Source organism: Dermacentor variabilis, chromosome 1 (genome assembly GCF_050947875.1).
Source record: "Dermacentor variabilis isolate Ectoservices chromosome 1, ASM5094787v1, whole genome shotgun sequence".
Lineage (NCBI taxonomy): Eukaryota > Metazoa > Arthropoda > Arachnida > Ixodida > Ixodidae > Dermacentor > Dermacentor variabilis.
Genome location: NC_134568.1, coordinates 95,021,278 through 95,042,347, shown reverse-complemented (window position 1 = coordinate 95,042,347; position 21,070 = coordinate 95,021,278). Strand labels below are relative to the sequence as shown.

The window sequence follows — 21,070 nt, the reverse complement described above, 5'->3', positions numbered from 1 at the left end:
CTGGGTTAATCTCGATGATACATTAAACCACAGCTTGGTAGGCTGTTGGATCCTCGGTATGCAGTTGCTGCTTGCGCTCGGCCGCACGAGCCTGTTCTTGTGCCCTGGGTGGCAGCATCGGTACGGCAAAGACGAGCACGTTCCCGGTTCTACTCGCGGCGTTGCTGATCGAAATCTGCTCGCTCCTCAGGAGTACATATGACGCGGGGCCTACCCATCTCGGAACCAAAGAGAAACTGCTGCGCGAGCGCTCGGCTGCGACAGAGAGCCGCGACGTCACTACTGGTGCAGCTAATCCAACACCACCTGGATACCACAAGGCCTTTTCACTCCGAGTCATGAGGTAATGTTACCTGGCCCAACTTCCATAGAATCTAATGGCGATGCTCCCGAGTAGGCGAGAATGGTTTTGATGTCACCGCTTTCATCACGCCAGCCTGGTCAATGCAAATTTCGGGCCAGGAAACGTGACGTCATGGATCGGAGTAAACAGGCCTTGTGCTATCTAGATGGTGATGGGTTATCGCGTGCCTCTCTTTATTTTCCTTATTTTTTGCGCGCATGCGCATGGGCTTGCGCAAGAGGAGTTTTCGGCGTACTGGCGACCGACGCACGGATGGACGAATCGGCTAGCCACATGCAGCTTCGCTGTATATGGCTAGCTAGAGGAGGATCCCCGTGGTGGCTGAGCCTCCAGTCCAGGGCCTCTGTGGCGGTGGCAGCACTTTCGGGTCTGGCGATCAGTTTTCGCTGATCCTCCATGCCGAACTGGTCAACCCCATCTTCCACGGTTCGTGCGTTGCGTTTCAGTTGGGGGCGTTGTTATTGATTTTTTGGCAGGCCCATGTGGAAGAACAGTGCATTTTTACCCCAAGTCTGACTGTGCATTGCTCGAAATCAATGCAACCCACACAGTTCGTTTCAGTGACTATGCCATGCAAGTTCACCGGCTAAAATTTTTTGAATTCCAATATTTGCCGTAAAGTGATTAGATTGAAAGTTAGGAATTTTACAATTTGACTTTGTTAATAAATCGATTACACTCTAAGAAAAATCCCGGGGAAAACGGAAGTAACTGGGGCGTTAGTGCTAAAAACGGCGCTTGCGTCCCTCAAAGCACTAACTGTATGAATGTGCGTGCCATGTGGAAATTTCAGCGGGTAAAGGTTTAGTCCCTGGTGGGAAAGAGAGCAACGCGAGGACGAACGACAACAGTTACTCCCCATGCACTTCGCTGTTTTCGTCCCTGTCATGGAGCGATGCGGCGAAAACGGTATTGCCTATAAATCGTGAATAGCTCGAAGTTCTTGCACAGTCTATTGAACTACATGCATAGCAGAAACTTGCCTCTTCGTGACAAAATCGCGTGAAACTTAAAAGCTGCAATGTGAAGAGCCATGCCCTTCGTGCGCACACCGTAAGTAAGCGATGCACATTAAACGATCAAGTCACTGATAGACAGTTAGATTTTCTTGGTCAATAGTACCTGAGTTCCTTCCGTTCCAAGGAGGTTGCGAACTGAAGCGATGTGTAGCTCAAACGGGACACACTAAGCGACAGAGAAATTGGCCTTCTTTGTGCCCCGTTTGAGCTCGCTACACGTATACATCGCGTAATGCCTCAGTTTAAATCACCCTAAATGTACTCGGGCTGATTTCTTTTCGCATTAGCTTATGGTTGCAAGTACACTCAATGTTAGACTCTCAGTGCATAGCATGCACAAAATGCCAAGTCGCTTTTATATTGCCGCACTTGCGTTCCGATGCTTAACTTCGTCTAAATATCCACTCCTGTCAACCGAGCACCGGTTGACACATGCACGACCTATGCACGAATTTATTTCCGTGAAACTGTGCATCGGTTTGTTGAGATATTGAAGGCCCGTGGCGATACTCCTGAGTGGCTGTCAAGGGTGGAGCCACTGATGGCTCTAAATGAATTTTAATGTGATGAAGCCAGCCCCCTACCAGGCTGATTATGTCAAAATGACGTGGTCATTGTATCCTGTATATTTTGTTTTGTGTATTGCTATTGCTGTTCCTTCTTTGTCAAAGTCAGGCAATAAAAAAAAGAGCACTGTGGTGAAGTGGTTGGAGTGCCTGACTCGTGAGCGAGAGGACGTGAGTGCGAATCCTATGTTCGGGCACTTTCCTTTTTTCTGCTCATTAATCTTTATATTAGGGTATAAATGCCTAGTTTCATTTTTCCACCTTTGCGGAGCATCGGAAGGAATTACCGTTACTTCCTTGAGGAGCATCGGAAAAGGGCAACTGTTAGTCCTCGAAGGAGTAAGCGCATGGGGAGTAACAGTTCATTCCATATGTCAGTTAGTCCCTAAAAGGACTAATGGTTGTGGCAAATCAGTTAGTCCCCAAAAGGACTAACCTCCCTATTCCTTTTAGACCTTTTTTTCTTAGAGTGTATGCTTTTAGATTTATTGCACAGGTAATATTCGCCTCTTTGAAAAATCCAGTTCGAGAATTGGGCTATCTGCCACAGAAAATTAAAAGAAAGATTATATAGTAAAAAAAGAAACCTAATAACTTTTATTTTTATATTTTTACAATACTGCTAGCCCCAATGACAGAGGTTCTTTCACAACATCAGTCATAAGATCAACATCACTCATACAAAAAATTCACGACTCAGACACTTGCGGGATAGGTTGCTCGAAAGATTTACAAGACGCCTTATGGCATATATATATATATATATATATATATATATATATATATATATATATATATATATATGGGCACGGTGAAAAAAATGGGGTCTCCAATCCACGCTGTGAAGACGGTTGGCCAGCGAAGCTGTCGTCTCACCTGACACAATAGACCAATGAGACGTAGCAATGAACTGTGTCCTGCCGAGCTTGAGCACGACGCAGGTTGTGCATATTAACGTTACTGTCCCAGTCGCCGCTCATCGTGTTCACGTTGCTCTTCGGAAGTTCTAACAATGCGTGACCTTTCAATAGCGCGATGTTTCCATAGACCTTGACATAACACAAATGAAATGAGTTGCTAGGCGGGTTCTTCTACATATGAAAGGGTAGTGACGTCACTTCCTGCTTCGTATGCAACAGTTGCCGCTACCCGGCAACTGCAGCTTATGCAACAGTAATCTTTACCGGGGAAACGCTTACGGCGAACGCTATGCGCGAACGCGAGCTTTCTGATTCTTTTTTTTTTTCATTCCTCCGCATGGCCGACGCGGACGCAGCGCCATTTGGTGGTGCTGCAAGGAACCCAGCGGCGCACGCGGCGCGCGCCTTTCGCTGTTTGGTTGAATTGTCTGTCGACGGAGCCGAAGAAATCACGTGATCGTAGTCATATACAGCTTCGCTGCGAAAACGATCAGACACCAGAAGCCACCAGAAATCGGCCGTGAGTTGAACGTTCTACTGAGCTATATATAAATGAGCCTGCATTACGCTCCAAAATGTGCACCTGGTAGCCCGTTAAAAGAGGGAGTTTTATTATTTATTTTTCCTTCTAACCTGACAGCCAGCCAGGAGCTCTTAGAAAAGCTGCCGCACTCTTTCGTTAGCACTAATCGATGTCTGCCGGAAGTGTGCGCTCCTGCAGGCTTATTGAAACGAAAAAAAAAAAACATATATGCAGTAACAGCTTGCATTAACACGTGGTGCGCCACGCAGGCCAACATTGTTTCACATTTGATGACAATGCGTTGAGCGCCTGCTACAGCATGAGGGTGTCGGGAAAACCTCACCAGGTTTTCTTTTCGCCTGCGCGTACTCAGAGCAACGATCAACCCATGCTTTTTCTCTATCTGATGCCCTGTGCAATGATGATGATGATGATGAGTGGTGTTTAATGACGCGAGGGTCAGAGATGGGCCAAAGAGCGCCCAGATACAATATATTTCCTTTCCCTACGTAATTGCCATGCATATATATTCCTATAATAATTATGTCTCATCTTCAACGTGCACCTCCATAATCATTTGGTTTAGTTTGTGTAATCGCGTTACGGAGTGCATGAAAAAGAACTAATAGCTCTGTCATCACGGCTTCGCTCGAACGCCGGCTGAAGCGGATGCCTCAGCCTTCAAAGCTAGGTCGTGTTCTCGTAACGGCCCTGAAACGTTGTGAGAGCTACGAAGCGTGCCGAAGCAGTCAGTGGACCGCTTCCAAAACAGATACCGCAAGAATTTAATGGCATTTTTTCCCGCGGGAAAGGAGTAGTCAGCGTATTGTTGTTTACAGCGGACGGCGTCATGGTTGTGTAGTTTTTCGCCATGCGTCATTATTAAGAGCCTCGCAATATCGAAATACCTGGATCATGGAAAAACTTTGCTGCGACCGAATATTTTGAGCAGATTTGTGCCTCGCTACCATAACTACTCGCTCTATGGACAATGGACAGCGCCGAAACGAAAGTCCATATAAGCACTCGTTTATTTGACAGTTTAGTTCGTGTGAACAGCTTCGGTGTGATGGTAATTCGACTACCCTTAACAGACGCTGAACGCACGGCATTTCATGTGCAGAAAAACCTCCAAAACGAGTGAAACATTTAAGGTGTTTAGGCTTTACTGCGCAAAATATTCAGCCTATGCGCGTTTCCATGCATTTGCCCGTATAGACAGCCTATAGACCGTTTCATCTGGCGAGGATGATAGGGCGCGCGGAGAGCCTTTCCTCCTCTCTGGCTTGGGCGTTCCGGCGCGGCGCTGCTTGCTGTCGCGTGCTGCGGAACGATTTCGAGATGTTTTAGATCGTACTTTGTGAAATTTACGCCATGTCGGTTCATATAAGGTCGTCAAGGAAATCTTTCGGTGGATCGGTAACTACAGTAGGCGGAAATATCTTTTGGGGGCTCAAAAATGTGACGCGCTTTATCAGCCGCGGTGTACGCACATTATCAGTCGCGGTGTGTATGGGTTGTGAACTATTTTGCTTATATCGGTTTTAATTCAACAAAGAAATCCGGTGTATCTGTATTAGCAGCATGAAATGGGAAATCTGCTCACTATCTGATCGCTTGGCGTATAGGGAGTAAAACATAAAGCATAAGAGCGCATGCTCGTGAACGCCCCCCCCCCCCCCCCCCCAGCCTAAGGCAACTAAGAAACATCTAAGCGGCAGGCGCTATCAAATATTTCTGATGCACCCGCATCGTTCTCGCGCATTTCAAGGCTAGTAGGCTTCAAATTACCATATGTCTACGCTAGCCTTCCTGCATGAGGCCGATGGCACTGCTCAACACAGCGATTACTGCGTTCGGTGAACCAGCACGATACATAAGTAAGCTGTGCGCTTCGGCATTGCCTTTTTGGCCTGCATACAGCCATAATATATGAGAGGGATCGCATAAAAAGAATGCGATGCCTATTGTTGAGGACAAAATTTCCGTAATACGTGTGAGTGCGTCGTAGAGAACGGAACGAACGCAACCGAAAAAAAAAAGTTCGGTTGTCATCCTCTTTCTCGAAAAAGCAAGATAAAATGGGCTAACGCCGTAGTAGGACCTCGCATAGTCACACCGCACAACGTTTATAAATATATAACCGCTGATGCCGTATGCTTGGACCATGCGGTATATAGAACAAAGATATATGTAATCCAGCACATACCACTGCTTAGGACGCTCGCGCAGTTCGTAAACAGTCCCTTTGCTGGACAAGCTTAATTCAGACTGTAAGGTATGCTGCTATTACTTGCAAAAACTATTTTATTCAGGGGCGGAAACCTCATCCATCGAACCAAGTATAGTAACGCAATGTAACCTGCAGCGAACAGTTTGAATGCTTGTCAAAGTATAACAGCACAACTCCTATCGTAGCAGAACGGTACCCACGCTGTTACGATCGTCGCTTACGTTTCATGGCTCCTAAACCGCAGCTTAGAAATAGAGGATAATACTGCAATAAGGCCACATTAGTGATTGGAACATTAAGAAATACACAACTGAGCTCCGAGGCCGATGGTAGGCTCAACTATGCGCGCACACGTCGCGCTGCGTGTTCCGTCCACCTCAACGCCAGCAGAAATTGCGGCCATGGCGCCTTAAACCACTTCAGCACGTCTCACAGAACCGTTTACCACGTACAAAACATGCGTCATACAAAACAGGCCGCACGACCACGAAAACAAACGCCAGAACCTACCGCCGAGCGTATACCTGCCATGCAAAACATCGCTTTCACCCAAGCTAGTATGGCGCTGCTCATAGGCGGCGCCACTGCGTTCACAAAATGGCGGCGCCTATGAAAAAACGGTCTATACTGCCATGAGGAGGTCAGCAACGGTAAAGACTGGGTATCGAAAGCTCTCCAAGCAACCCTTTTCTAGCTCTAATGTTACATAGTGTAATCATTAATGCTGTTAGGCAAACATTAGAAAAAGCGAAAAAAAAATCCAACTACGATCAGGGCCTGACAGCTACGCCGAGATAATTTGGCTTTAGTGCACTTGCCTCGCAAGCTTTCTGCTTGGGAGCTGCAGCAGGACAGCTCTCCATTTGAGAGTTGTTCACACCGCTAATGCGATAGAAGAGGACGACCATAAGAACCGACTCTTGGTTTCCGTAATTGTGGCAAGTTCGAAAGCTGCTAGACAGAGCTATAGTATGTGGAAGAAGAGCAACCCGCCGTGGTTGCTGAGTGGCTATGGTGTTGGGCTGCTGAGCACGAGGTCGCGGGATCGAATCCCGGCCACGGCGGCCGCATTTCGATGGGGGCGAAATGCGAAAACACCCGTGTGCTTAGATTTAGGTGCGCGTTAAAGAACCCCAGGTGGTCAAAATTTCCGCAGTCCTCCACTACGGCGTGCCTCATAATCAGAAAGTGGTTTTGGCACGTAAAACCCCAAATATTATTAATTAAGAGGAGCACTTAAATACCATGCACAACCTGTACCATCTCGCTGTGTTCCCACTCCTGCTGACAATAATTACCACGGTATTTTTTTTGTAAGACTCATTATTATGGATGGCTCACTTTATGATCTGTTCTGGCCGGTAATTAAAATGTTAGAGGGTGTTTCCGAAGGTGGTGCTGCTGTATTATAGCTTCAGGCAGGTTTAGCCTGGCGATCGAGGTCGTTGGTTGTTCCACCTGAGCTGATGTTACAATATCAGTGGAGCAAATTAATACACGTCCAACAAACCAGTGTTGCTTCGAATTCAAGAAGAAGGCGTGAAGCGTCAGATCAAGGAGGCGCTATACTTTATTGCGGTTCTGTAGCTCGAGCCTGCTACCTTGTTTTGCGCAGCGAGATGTGCCTGTCGTTATCCAGCAAACTTCGGGTGAGGCAGCGGCGGTGAAAGCGACAAAGGCAGTATGTTTCGCAGCGCGCGTTGCACTAAATGTAAAAACAAAGTGCAGCGAGGAATGGGGACAGTGGTTGGAGCGTTGGCTTAGATAAGGATGTGTGGGTGCTTTCACAGCAGTAAAAAGAAGGACCAAGAAGTCGTAGAAAGACGAAAAACTAGCAAACACGGAAATAGATGGTGATATTTGGCGGCATATTTCTTGAAAGAAGAAATCAGTGTGAAAAATCTGAAAGTCAATTTATGACCTAGGCATATTGCGATTTTGTAAAGTCGACGCTGCAAGAGAGTTTCATAGTCTCGCTCGTACCATCACGTTAAGTTACTGGCATACACCACAGAACTCTAAGTGTTGTTTATACAGCCTCGACCCATCACTGAAGCTTAAATTACAAGCGAATCTTCCAAGGCGTGACGCAACACTGCTGTGTCGGCTGTGGGTAGGAGTAGCATTCAGCAACTCCTACAGCTATCGTATTGGAACGGCGGATTCACCAATGTATGCTAAGTGCAAGTGTGAAGAGACCATCAGTCACCTTCTGGGCCACTGTTCTCGCTTCGATAATCAACGTGAGACTCTCCAGTGTGCCTTGAATAGACGTGATGACAGGCCATTTACGGAAGCGAAGCTCTTGGGAGCCTGGCCTCACAGTTCATTAGCGCAGAAAGCAGTTCGAGCGCTTTTTCACTACCTGAAGGCAACAGACTTGAGTGCCCGACTATAGACATCCTACACCTAAGTTCTCTCTCTCTCTCTTTCTATTCCCCTCCCCACGTCTATGGTAGCAAACTGGACTCAGTCTGGTTAACCTCCCTGCCTTTCCTTCTTCCCTTCTCTCTCTCTCTGAAAAGGTAAACACTCTTTATCACCTAAATATGAAGAGAGAAAACGATAAATATGAAAAAAAAAGGTTACGATGAAGACTCAGAAATGTTTGTATTATGTTTGTGGTTTTGCGGAATTTGATATATTTGCTTAAATCATGTTCCAACGAGCGTTTTTTTTATCTAGATGTCGCGCGCCTGCTAAATTACGTGCTCGTTGACTATTCACCAGAAAGCTAAATATAGAATCGCTTTCTTTATAACTTGTGGGATTTTACGTGCCATAACCACGATCTGATTAGGAGGCATGCCGTAGTGGGGGTCTCCGAAAATTTGGACTTCCTGGAGTTCTTCAACTAACGTGCAACTGAATCTAAGTACACGGCTGTTTTCGCATTTCGCCCCCATCATCGCTTTATCTAGCAACATCTCTACAGCCACAGACACACTTGGAAGGAGTTTTTAGATATAGATAAAAGCACATGCCTGAATTCTATTTTGGATGCTCGGAGACAGTGAGGTGCAGACACAAACTAACTGGCTTATTGTAATGAACAATGCGTTAGCTTGCCGTCTTTTTACTAAAACAGAGAAAGAAGGGGGAAAAAGGGAAAAAAGAGAGATGTTGGCCTGAAGGCATGGTACAGGCTTCTCTTTTACACGTGAGAAACATAGAAACACTTCCGAAGTCACACAACATGATTAAATTTCACGTTTACATCCCCCCCCCTACCTGCCTCTCGAGTTGAAACTAAATAGCTTAAAAAAGAGAAGCTACTTAACGCAATTGGTGCGCCGATGAATCTATGGTGAAATTTGCAATTAAAGCTGTTTATCTTGTCCCACTGCATGAATGGACAAAGCCCGCGCCCGTGCCCTCCTATATGAAGAGCCTAAAGCCGAGCGTGTTGTTACATACTACGTGACTTGTTGGAAACTGCGTGAAGAACGGGACTAGACTATAGACTAACACAATCGCAGCGCTCGTGTTTGTTTTGTTTAGTCTTGTTCTTCATTCAGCCCCCAAGTCCTTCCTACATTTTATTGACACACGGAGACTGGGTGCTTCAGCTGACTCGTGCTAAGACTAAAGAAAGATATCAACGAGTGCCCGTTACAAGAATGCAACCAACTTAGAATTGTTAACTGTCCTCTTGCGTAACTTAGAGCAGTTTTCACTGTGAGCCTAGGTAATTATTAGACAACAGCATAATAAAGAACTCTTTAAAGTCCCTTTGCGGCTTTACCGTACGCCTTTACAGCTCAACTAAATCCTTCAATAACTCCTTCTTCCCCTTAGGTATTGAGGAGTGTAATAGTTTGTCTGACTACGTAGTAATCGAACGCAACCCTTACAAGTTTCGGCATTTGCTAACAAACTGTTTCAGTCAGCTTTAACGTATTTAGACGTATTTTCCTTCTTTGCACATTTTGATCACTTCGATTTTATTGGTTGTAACTGCATCTTCTTTATTTGAAGGTCGCAGTGTTATATCTGTTCCATCCAGCTGAATAGTGTTTTTATTACTTAATTCGAAATGACTGTTGCTGCATTCCTTTTTCTTATGTATGCTCCCCCCTTACGTAATACCTCAACCGGGGCCTTTAAGGGACAGAAGATAATGATTATGATGATGATGATTGCTTTAAACGCAAAATTTTCAATGGGGAATCATAGTTGTTAAATTAAGGGGTCTTACGTGCCAAAACCACTTTCTGATTATGAGGCACGCCGTAGTGGGGGACTTCGGATTAATTTTGAGCATCTGGGGTTTTTTAAAAGTGCGTTATAAATCTAAGTACATGGGTATTTTTGTATTTCACCCCCATCGAAATGCGGCCGCCGCTGCCGGGATTTGATTCCGCGCCCTCTGGCTGGTGAATCATGGTGAACCATGGGGGGTGAATCATGGTTGCACTGCGCTTAGTATTACACTGTCATAAGAACTAAAGAACGAACATAAAAGAACAAACAATGGACGTACGGGGCGCAAACTACCGACTTGTTTAATACTGTTAAGGAACACACATATACATGGTGTTCTTTAACGGTGTTAAACGAGTTGGTAGTTCGTGCCACGTACGTCTACCTTTCTTTTATATTCGTTTTTTTAGTTCTTCCGTCAGTGTAATCCTAAGCGCAATACAATCATGAAAATCCACCATCTAAGCCTGCTCACTTCTTTACTAATCAATGGACAAGTTGTAGGTCCCATTGACACATATCTAAGTAATTTATTTCTGTGATGACAGCTGCTGCGAATTACGGACAAAGGTGGTGACACACCACGTGACTAGACGCGTGCTCGCAGCGTCATTAACGATCTCATGCATGCTACCAACGAATGATCGATGCTGCACGTAGGCCGAAGGCATAAGTAGGCCATGTTGAGAATTGCAAGGGACCACCACCCGTTTGTTACACCCATGGTTGGAGGCCCGACGATGCACCACGCAGAGAAAGCGAGAGAGTTAGTGATCGGACGGTGGAAGCCCCCGCTGGGCCAGCGCCCCGGCCGGCACCTCAGCCCGCAACCTGATCCGCACCGCCGTGTTTTCGCAAACCGTCCCATTGCCGCCTGCTGTGTGTAGATCACCGGTGCTTCAGAGAAATGCGAAAACGTTGTCGCGGCAAACTGAGGAGGCTTGCATTATGTGCTTTCTTTTCTCTTCCTTTTGCAAATCTGTACTTCACCGCCATCTGTCTCTTGCCAAATAACGATTCACTCTTGAAGCCAACCCCGACGAATGAGCATCGTTCCTTCCTGGCTCATGCGGGCGCGGCTACGCCGCCCGAAAGAGTCTCACGCAGTTAGTTGCATTCGCGAAGTAACGTCTATAGTTTTCGTCGTAGTTTTTACTCCACAGAGAGGAAAAACAAGAGTTGGAAAGCAAAGAGGCTAACCAAATTAAGTTTCTGGTTGCCCACTCTGCACAGGAGATAGGGTAAGGGGCAAAAAATATAATTAAACGAGAGAAGATAAAAAAATGGGGGGACGCAGCAGTTCGCACATTCTATAGTTTTTAAATGAGTCCCATTCCTTTTAAAAAGCGCATTATATAGCGCTTTTTAAGCAGTTTAAGCCGACGTCGGCTGGGACCAGGGTCCAAGAATTCCGGCTTCCGCAAGGGTATGGTTGTCAATCTTGTCGAGCATGGTACTGAAGACTGCATTGAAACGACGACAATCATACAGAAGTTGCGCTATCGTCTCTTTGCATCGACGAACTTCACATTTTGGACTTGCGTCCATTTCGATGAGAGTTGCCTCCCGTCGTGGTAAGCAATGTGGAAGGCGGAGATTTAGATGAGGATTCAAGGAATAAAGCTGCTTGTTTTTGAAGTCTGCCGAATTCCATTGGGCCAACGTAAGCTCGCGCAGAAGCGCACAGAACTTTTCCGCTGTCCGCTCTTGCATTTAGCATAGCGACGCAATCACCACTGTCATGGGAAGAACGAGCGGCTGCGTCTACCTGCTCGTTTCCAAGGATACCACAATCACTTGGCGACCGATGAAATACGATCTCATGTGCTTTTTCAACTACCCAATAGAAATTTTCTCGTCTGTCTGCGACAATTCTTCCGTGGGGTCCATGGCGTAATGCAGAGCGCAAACTCTGGAGGGCGACCTTGGAAAAGCAGACGATGAACCATTTCTGGAGCGTTTCCTAATTGATCGATTGTATTGCTGCAGGTAGAGCTGCAAGTTCGACGGCCGTCGTTGATATCAAGTGGGGTGTCCTGAATTTTATCACTGTAGAGTTTGCTGGGACAAATACTGCAGCTGCTGAACTACAGTGCACGACTGACCCCTTTATGAAAACGTGTAAGTGGCCACTGTGGACTTCATGTATAGAAGCAATAATGCGGCCTGATTCATTGCTTCTGATGGCATTTGTACCTTCTTGATGCCTGGAATGGTAAGGCATACTCGAGGTGAATGCAGAGACCAACTTGGCAGCGAAGGTCATGCTGCTGGGACATTATTCGATGGTAGCGATGCTCCGCGAGTTGTTAGGAGACGGCGAAAACTCGTATGTGGCCTAGTTGTTTGCAGGCAAGCAAGATGGCGAAAACGTATCCTTGAGACATGTCGAATGCGCACTTTTAGAACGTCGACTGCAATGTTCGTTGCGATAGGGTGGTCACGCTCTATGACGGTTGTGGCTGCTGTGGATACACACTTAGGGAACACTGTAAAATAATTTACACCCTAAAAAGTAAAAAAAAAACGTGTAAATGTGTCTATAAATCACAGCCTTAGGGTGTCCGTTATATAGATAACACCCTAAGGGTGTGAGTTATAGACACATTTAAGCCCTTTTTCACTTCTTAGGGTGTAAATTATTTTACAGTGAAGCCGAAGTACGTCCGTAGAATTTGAGCTTGTATACTCTGGAGTGTGCGAAGGTTCGTTTTACTGCTGCTGCCCAACGCGGCTGCCAACAAAAACGGCAGGTAACGGCATTCCATTTGACTCCGATACGTCGCTATCCACCGCCAAAACTTCCTCGACTGTTACGCTGCCTGTCTGCAGCAGTAACATTGACCGAACTTGAAGAATTGCCATGCGTTATTTATCGCGTATCCCATGGCGTCATGTGCTCCATTGATGCAACAGACAAGATATATCTCGGCAAAAGTGGAAGCCAAGACCACAATTTCGATTCGTATCCATTGCCCAAGGCCTGTTCATGCCTTCACTCTGCGTGTAGCATCGATGATTTCTTCGCGGCATGTATAGGGACCTTAAGTCAGTGCGCGAAAGTACATAGTCACATAGGGGGAGGCAGTGGGTTTTAGCCACATCTGACGTGGTTCGCTCGGCTCCCGCTTTTTGCGAACATTTTCGGATGTTTTTCGAGTGTGTACCCCTGAACTTTCTACATTTTCGGATCCTTGAGGTCGAGAGGAACACGCCGGTACCCGACTTTTGTGGGTGGGTGGACTTTTGTGACATTTCTTGCTGTTTTTCTTTCGACTACGCCGTGACTGTGCGCCGAGCCTAACAGTGTTAGGGTTCGCGAGGCGAGGCATCGCTCGCCCACCTCTTCTCGTCGGAGGCTTTTTCCACGGACTTTGTGAAGGAGTGTGAGGTGGAAGGGGAGTTTTTATCCCCCGAGGACTTCACTAAGGACTCCGGGTGACAGCTCGTTGCCGCCAGACGTTCTTCATTGAGCAAGAGAAACACGGCCAATGGCAGTGCGGCCGACGTTCAGCATAACGCCGGTTCCAACGCTCGGCGCCGCGCTGACCGCGCGGGCATTAAAAGCAAGATTATTCGAGTGGCCAGGATGCCTCCGATGCCCAAGGAAGAGGCAAAGATCGTCGTGCGGCCCAGGGGAGACCTGTGCATCAGCAAGTGTGGACCTACCGCAGTCGCCGACGCCATATGGCAGGCTGCCGGGCTAGATTCGGCGTCGCGAGACATCGACACGATGTGTCCCAACTTTCAACAAAACATAACGGTGATCAGCACACCAAACAGGGACAACGCTGCACGCTACGTCGGCATCGAGGGCATCTCCGTCGCCGGTCAACGTTTCGAGGTGAGCGCTTACGAGGCCGCCCCCCACTAAACGTGCAAGGGTGTCATCCGAGGCGTCTCCCTTACGGACGGGCCCGCGGCGATCGACAAAAGAACTCGTCAACTCGAGAAATCCCACGGCGCTGGGCGCCAAAAGAATCAAGAACACCGGCACCGTGGTGGTCCTGTTCGAGGGGTGCCGGGTGCCAAATTTTGTCTCCTACGACGGCACTATCGTCAGGTGCACTTTATTTCGCAAACAAATGGATGTGTGTTACAGCTGCGGCAGACTCGGGCACCGCTCCGACGTCCCAACGACGCCATCTGCAGAGGATGCGGAGAAGCAAACCCCGACGCCCAGAATAGGTGCGATCCCAAATGCAAGCTGTGCGGTGGCGACCACCTTACCGCCGCCAAGAAGTGCAAGCGACAATTTCAGACGCCATACCTCGTCAGGCGCAGACGGGGGGAACGCTCCCCTGCCCTTAACGCCGAACATTTCCCGCCCATGGAGGGCGCGAATCAAGCCCGGCAAGCATCACCTGAACGCCAATACGGTCGCAGCCGCTCCCGGTCCAGGGGGCGATCTAGGTCTCGTGGCCGCTCCAGGGTCGCACCAGGAGCCGCTCCGTCCCCAGGGCCAGGTCGATGTCAAGATCCCGAGTCCGATCCAGATCCAGATCCGGTTCCAGGGGCCGCGCGGGTTGCAGAACCCAGCCAGCATCTGGACCTCAGCCCGCCTCCACACGTTTGGGGAAGCAGCCGACTCTCCTTTGGGCCGATCTGGCACGTCCCAAGCCCGGTGCCAATATAGAAGCTGCTCAGGCACCTCGTAACGACCCGCACCCAGAGCAAGCTAGGGACGCGGAAGTCATTCGCTTACGCAAAGAGAACGACGACCTCAAGAACACGATCAAGAGGCTAGTTAACGAAATGGCAGAGATTCAGAAATTCGTTTAAAATGCGTCGGATAACGGTGTGCCAGGCAGGGCCACAGAGACTCCAATTCCAGCCCCAGTAGACGGTACTGCGACGTCCTCCAAACGCAGAGCAGTAGTAAAGGAAACAGGTGAATCGGGAGCGTTGTCCGCAGAAGTCAGCGAGATTAAGCAAACTCTCATTGGGCTGGCAGATGACCTCAAACAGGTCACTGCTAGCGTCAGTTGTCGCACCGATAACGTTCGTCAAATTAAGGTTGCACTCGGAGACCCCAACAGGGGCCTCGGAGCTCACGCTGATCGCATCGACGCCATTGAAGCGCGAATGGCTTCATCCGCCTCCGTCGTACAACCACTCACCGTTCCCGCCATACTAAAGGAAGCTAGACTTCAGTATCCAACCAGAGCGGCGACAGGAGGTCCCTGTCTTTGCACAGCCCTAACTGCCCCGTTAGGTGGTAGTCCATCCGGTCAGCCATAATTGATAGGTCCAAACAGAGTTTTTGCATTTGGCAATGGAACTGCAGGGGGTATTCTAGCAAAAAAAGCCCCTCTGCAGCAGTTCTTCAGGTCTTTCGCTGTCAAAGCTCAAGTCATTGCTCTCCAGGAAACATTAGTCTCCGCCGCCTCGCTCCAGGGCTACAGGGCCGTGTCTGGCCTGCCCGGGGAGCGAGGGATTGGCACCTTGATTGATAAAAGGCTGACTCATCTCACCCACAACCTCAAGCTGGCGAGTGGTAGAATTGAATATGTCATGGTTGAGATATTGCTTGACGTACCACAGCAGAATCAGCGCAGAAACAGCGTGTTCGTCCTCAATATCTACAGCAACCCCAGGGACTCGCGCCAGCAGTTCAAAACCATCCTCAAGAAAGCGACTGACTTGGCCGGCCCGCGACCCTTGGTCATCGTCGGTGACTTCAACGCACCGTACGGCATCTGGGGTTACGTCTACGACACTACCAAGGGGCGCAATCTATGGCAAGACGCCAACGAGATGGACCTCACTCTGGTCACAGACAAGAATTTTCCTACGCGCATCGGCAACTCCGTCACCCGGGATTCGACACCCGACCTCGCGTTCGTCAGGAACGTTGAGGAGATGGGCTGAGAGAACACCGTCATGTAGTTCCGCAGCGACCACTACATTATCGAGACCAGCTTCAAGGTGTCTCGGAGTAGGATCAAGGAATTCACGTTCATCAATTGGGACCGCTTTCGCAAGATTCGCGAAGAACCCGGCGGAGCCAGGGCACCCGCCACTCTCGAAGAATGGTGCGAAATCGTCCGGAACGACGCTTCCGCGGCTACCAAGAAAGTGGAAACCGATCTCGACGTCGAGCGGATGGACAGCAGACTTGCCCACCTGATTGAGGCCAAAAACGCCCTGCTCCGCCGATGGAAGGGCCAAAGGCTCAATCGCAGACTGCGAAAAAAGATCTCGGAGCTCAACAAGGTCATCGATGACCACTACAAGGCGCTATGCCAGCAGCAGTGGGACGAGCTCTGCGAATCCATCGACGGAAAGATGCGCAACAGCAAATCCTGGGGTACGCTGAAGCACCTTCTCGACGAAAGCGGGTCAAAGTCAAATCAGAGGCATACGTTGGCCCGGGCCCTTCACGAAGCCACCAGGTCTCACGCGGTCGATACGCTCGTCTCAAAACTCGTACAGAAGTACTTGCCCGTCCGTCGCGACGGAGATACAGTGACCTAACTCCCGGACTACCGAGGCCCTCCACGCCCCAAGCTCGACTAAGACTTCTCCGTTGCCAAGGTCAGACAGGCCATCTTCGCGCTCAACCGCAAGTCTGCGCCGGGTCCAGATGGAGTCACCAACAGAATGTTGAGAAACCTCAAGGACACGTCGATCGTCTTTCTGACCGACAATATCAACGAGTCCTGTAATAGCGGCGTTGTTCCTGCAGAATGGAAGATGGCCTGCACGGTGCGCATTCCCAAGCCCGGAAAGGCCCCGAACATCTAGAACCTCAGGCCGATTTTTCTAACCTCCTGCGTCGGCAAGGTCATGGAGCGCGTCGTCCTCAACAGGGTCAACGGGTACCTCGAAGACAACGAGGTTTACACGTACAACATGATCGGCTTCCGCGCCGGGCTCTCGACGCAGGATGCAATGAAGCTGATAAAGCATCAGATAGTGAATGGCCGTTCCAGAGAAGTCAAGGCTTTGCACGATCTGGACCTCGAGAAAGCTTTCGACAACGTGCTCCACAGCTTCATCGTAAAGACCATTTCAGACCTGGGTCTCGGTTCCAGATTCCATAGCTACGTCAGCTCTTTCCTAACGGATAGGAAGGCCACGCTTCGCATTGGGGACTTCCGCTCCAACGATGTGTCCCTCGGAGGGCGGGGCACTCCTCAGGGCGCCGTCATCTCACCCACACTGTTTAACATCTGTATCATTGGTCTTTCCGAGAGGTTGGCACGCGTAGAGGGCGTCAAGCACACCATATACGCCGACATCACCTTATGGTGCTCCGGCGGCTGCGAGGGCAGAGTCGAAGAATCCATGCAGGAGGCGATCGACGTGATCGAGGAGTATCTCCGCCCCACCGGACTTCGATGCTCCCCCGCCAAGTCTGAGCTTCTGCTTTACAGAAAAGAGAAGGGAGGCAGACCTAAAGATTGGAAGCCAGTCTCCGAAAGCAGCATCAGTCTTCGCACTTGTGACGGGGGGGGGGGGGTGATACCCAGGGTCGACGTTATTCGGGTCCTGGGCATGTTTGTCGAATTCAACGGTGGGAACGGAAAGGCTCTCCGCAAGATCATCGAAAAGACGGACAACGCTTTCCGCCTCGTCCGCAGAATAGCAAACCGGCACCGAGGAATGAAGGAAAACAATCTCCTCAGGATTATCAATGCCTTCGTACTATGTCACTTTACGTACACAATTTCTATGCACAACTGGCTCAGAGCGGAGTGAGACAAGCTCAACGCTCTCATCCGCAAAGTGGTCAAGAGGGCTCGCGGGCTACCCATCAGGACCGATACCGAGGATCTCCTCAACTGGGGGTGCATAACACTGCCGAGGAGATTGCCGAAGCCCAAGAACGCGCCCAACTCACTCGCCTGAGCACCACAGCGGCAGGTAAAAACATCCTCGAAGAGCTGGGTTACCAACCTGCGGGATTCCCGATGGTCAGTACACCGATCCCTAGGTGCATTCGAGACAAGTTCGAAGTGGCCCCTGTGCCCCGAAACGTCCATCCCGTCCATAACGAGGGCAGACGCAAGGCCAGAGCAGCAGCCATCCTGAAACAGATCAAGCAATGAGCCATTAGAGCAAGCTTCGTTGACGGCGCGGAGTACAGCGATGGGAAGACCTTTGCCATCGTTGTGGTCGCCTCCAGCGGCAAGATTTCCAATAGCGCCTCCATTCGCACTTCAGACCCCGGAGTCGCCAAGCAAGCCGCCATCGCCCACGCCCTGCTAGACGGTGGTGGGTCCGAGATATATAGCGATTCCAAAACGGCAGTTAGGGCTTTTCAGATTGGCTGCATCGCCAAGCAAGCTGCTCCTCTTCTTAGCAGCTCGAGTCGATATGCTCTCACGCATCATTCAATCCACTGGTTTCCCGCTCACGTAGGGTCGGTCGAGGGTGCTCCCCCGAACCTCAATGAGTCTGCTCACGAGGCTGCGCGTGACCTCACCGACCGCGCTTCCTCTGCAAGAAGCACCGGCTCCCCTCCTCCCAACGGCCACAGGGACGCTCCCGCTACTCACAACGAGATTATTAAATTCTTGTACATGTCTAGAAGGGTCTTTCCACCCCCTCACCCCAAGTTGAATAGGGCGCGAACCGTTTCGCTTAGGCTTCTGCAGACCAGCACGTATCCGTGTCTGTCCGTTCTCCACGAGGCTTACCCGGACGTGTATCGCGATGACGCCTGCCCCTCCAGCGGGCATTCCTACACTCTAGCGCACATGCTATGGGAGTGCGGGTCGACATACCACAAGTTCATCAAGGAGGAGTGGGACTCGCTTCTGCGTAGCCCCGCTCTAGAAAAGCAAATCCTGGCTGTCCGGCGTGCCCGCGACCGGGCCGGTGGGCTAGACCTGCCAGTCGCGACATGGAACTAGCCAGGTGCGCGAAGAGTTCGCGCCTTCGCCGGACCTACAATAAAGTTTCTTCACTCACTCACTCATAGTCTCATGGTACTTTTTACATCTCGCGCACTTTCTTTGTAACCCGAAAAAATCACACCCACAGCAAGCTACCATCATGGAATAAATTATTCGGATGTTTGTCAATAGGTTATGCAAATTCTCCATTGAAGAATGTGCGTTTAAACCAAGAAAACAAAAGTTGTTCAAATAATTTTTGTAAATAATTACCTAAACCCTTGTGAAAGATACTCTGACCTGCTCAGGAGGACAGTGAACAGTGCTAAGTTGGTTGTACTCTCTCACCACATGCGCAGATTTTTTAAAAGCTTGGCACGAGTTAGCTGAAACGCCAGATTAGGTTGCTATAACATGAATTGGCACCTGCAGCATCACTATGTCGCCGCGGCCTCTTTCATGTTTTCATAAAAGGCGAGTGATTCGCTACTTTGAAAGATAAGTAATTAGGTCGGTAAATAAGTAAGTAAAGTAGGTAAGTAACTTAAGAAAAGTAAGTAATGTATGTAAAGTAAGTAACCAAGCAGGTAAAGCGAGTAACTAACGTAAGTACGTAAGTAAAGTAACTAAGTAATTAAAGTAGGTAAATAAGTAAGTTAGTAAAGCAACTGAAACAAGGGATCAACGTAAATTATATTCGCGTTGGTGCTATGTACTCTTTGCATTATGAATCAACTTCCGGTGTTGCGCAAGGGCCGATCTTAGGTCCATAATCTTTGCTAACAAGCTTGAAGAACGTTTGCGTTATTCGCGTCTCCTTTTATACGCTGACGATATTAAACTTTATCGTGAACTATTACCAGAGCAGGATTGTGAATTATTACAGGAAGATGTGAATTCTGTAGCGGAGTGGTGTGCTTCCAACTATTTATGTATTAATCCAACTAAGACACTTGTTGTTTCCTTTAATCGCAAAATGTATCGTTCATTATACGAATACTCACTTGATAACATTCCTTTGAAGAGAGCGGTTGTACGCGCGAGTTAGGAATATTGGTTGACTCCTGGCTAACTTTCGAAGAACATGGTTCAAGCATCGTTAATGCATCCTACAGGAAGTTAGGCCTCATATCAAGGGTGACTGAAAAGTTTACGAATGTGAACTGCGTTATTCTCTTGTATTCTTCGTTTGTCCGCTCGAAGTTAATGTTTAGTTCTGTTGTATGGAACTGTATTAATTTGACCAATGCTGCAAAAATTGAATGTGTTGAACGACGTATCCCCCTTGGTTTTCTGTACGATCGATTTCTCGGACGCGGTGTATTTTATGCCTATGAGCGTGTACTCCCTGTGTTTAATATTAGACCCCTACAAATAAGGCGGAAACACCGTGATTACGTATTTTTGTATAATCTAAATCACAACCACTTCTCCCATCCGTGGTTAATGTCAGCTGTGAAGTTTTGCTTGCCCTGCCCTAACTTGCGTAATCCCAGCATTTTCTATGTCAATTACTCTTGCACCTCTAACGCTATAACACCTCTTATAACACAAGAAAGTGCTTTGAACAAAACGGGAAGAAGATGAAAGCAGGAGCCAACGTTTCGACAAGTGGACTTGTCTTCTTCAAGGCGACATATGCTTTTCTCGCCACAGTATATATAGGTGGGTTTCTTCTAAAGGGGGGAGGGCGTCAGGCGGGTGGGTGCGGCAACGAGCGAAGGTGTGTTAGCGGCGAGGGTGTAGAATTGAGAATAAAGGAGTGCTTCGCACAAGGCCAGTGACACGGCCGTTTGTCAATCACGCGTCAACGGCCGTGTGTCAGCCGGCGCGTCAACGGCGTGCACGCTGGTGGTTGTGGGCTATCGTGTGTCTGAAAGAGGTAATAGAAGTAGCGGCAGAAAATATAAAAGAAAATACTGAAAAGGAATAAATTAACAAATAAAAGGAGAAAAAAAATAATACAAAAAAGAACCATACCTTGCGTCATGATCTTGATATATTAAGCTCTACTATTTGCTCCTTATCTCACTTCTGTCTTTGATTAATTGAATTTTTTTTTCAATTGTTTGTTGCACTTTGTACCACTGTTAGAGATATTCTGTTTTGTTTTTCGGTTTTATGTTCTTTGTCAAGCATAAGTGCACCAATATTAAGGCGCAAAACTATTCTTGGCCACTTTCAGAGAATAAATAATAAAATGAAATAAATGAAATGAAATAATTGAAATGAGATGAAAGTAAATAAATAAATAAATAAATAAATAAATAAATAAATGAGCTGATGGTCGTCGATGTTTGAAGTGAATGTGCTCAGGGCATATGTTGTTAAGCTTAACGATTTAGCTCGTGTTAGTAGATTTTTATGCATGTTATGTGCGCCTACATTTACAAAGTCAC

At 48.3% G+C, this 21,070-nt stretch overlaps 1 protein-coding gene across 1 annotated transcript in view; it reads left to right on the top strand.

The window, feature by feature from the left end:
• LOC142580881 (neuromedin-K receptor-like) overlaps positions 1–21,070 on the top strand; it is a 223,401-nt gene that overhangs the window by 181,352 nt on the left and 20,979 nt on the right. The gene's annotated exons all lie outside the window — the stretch shown is intronic.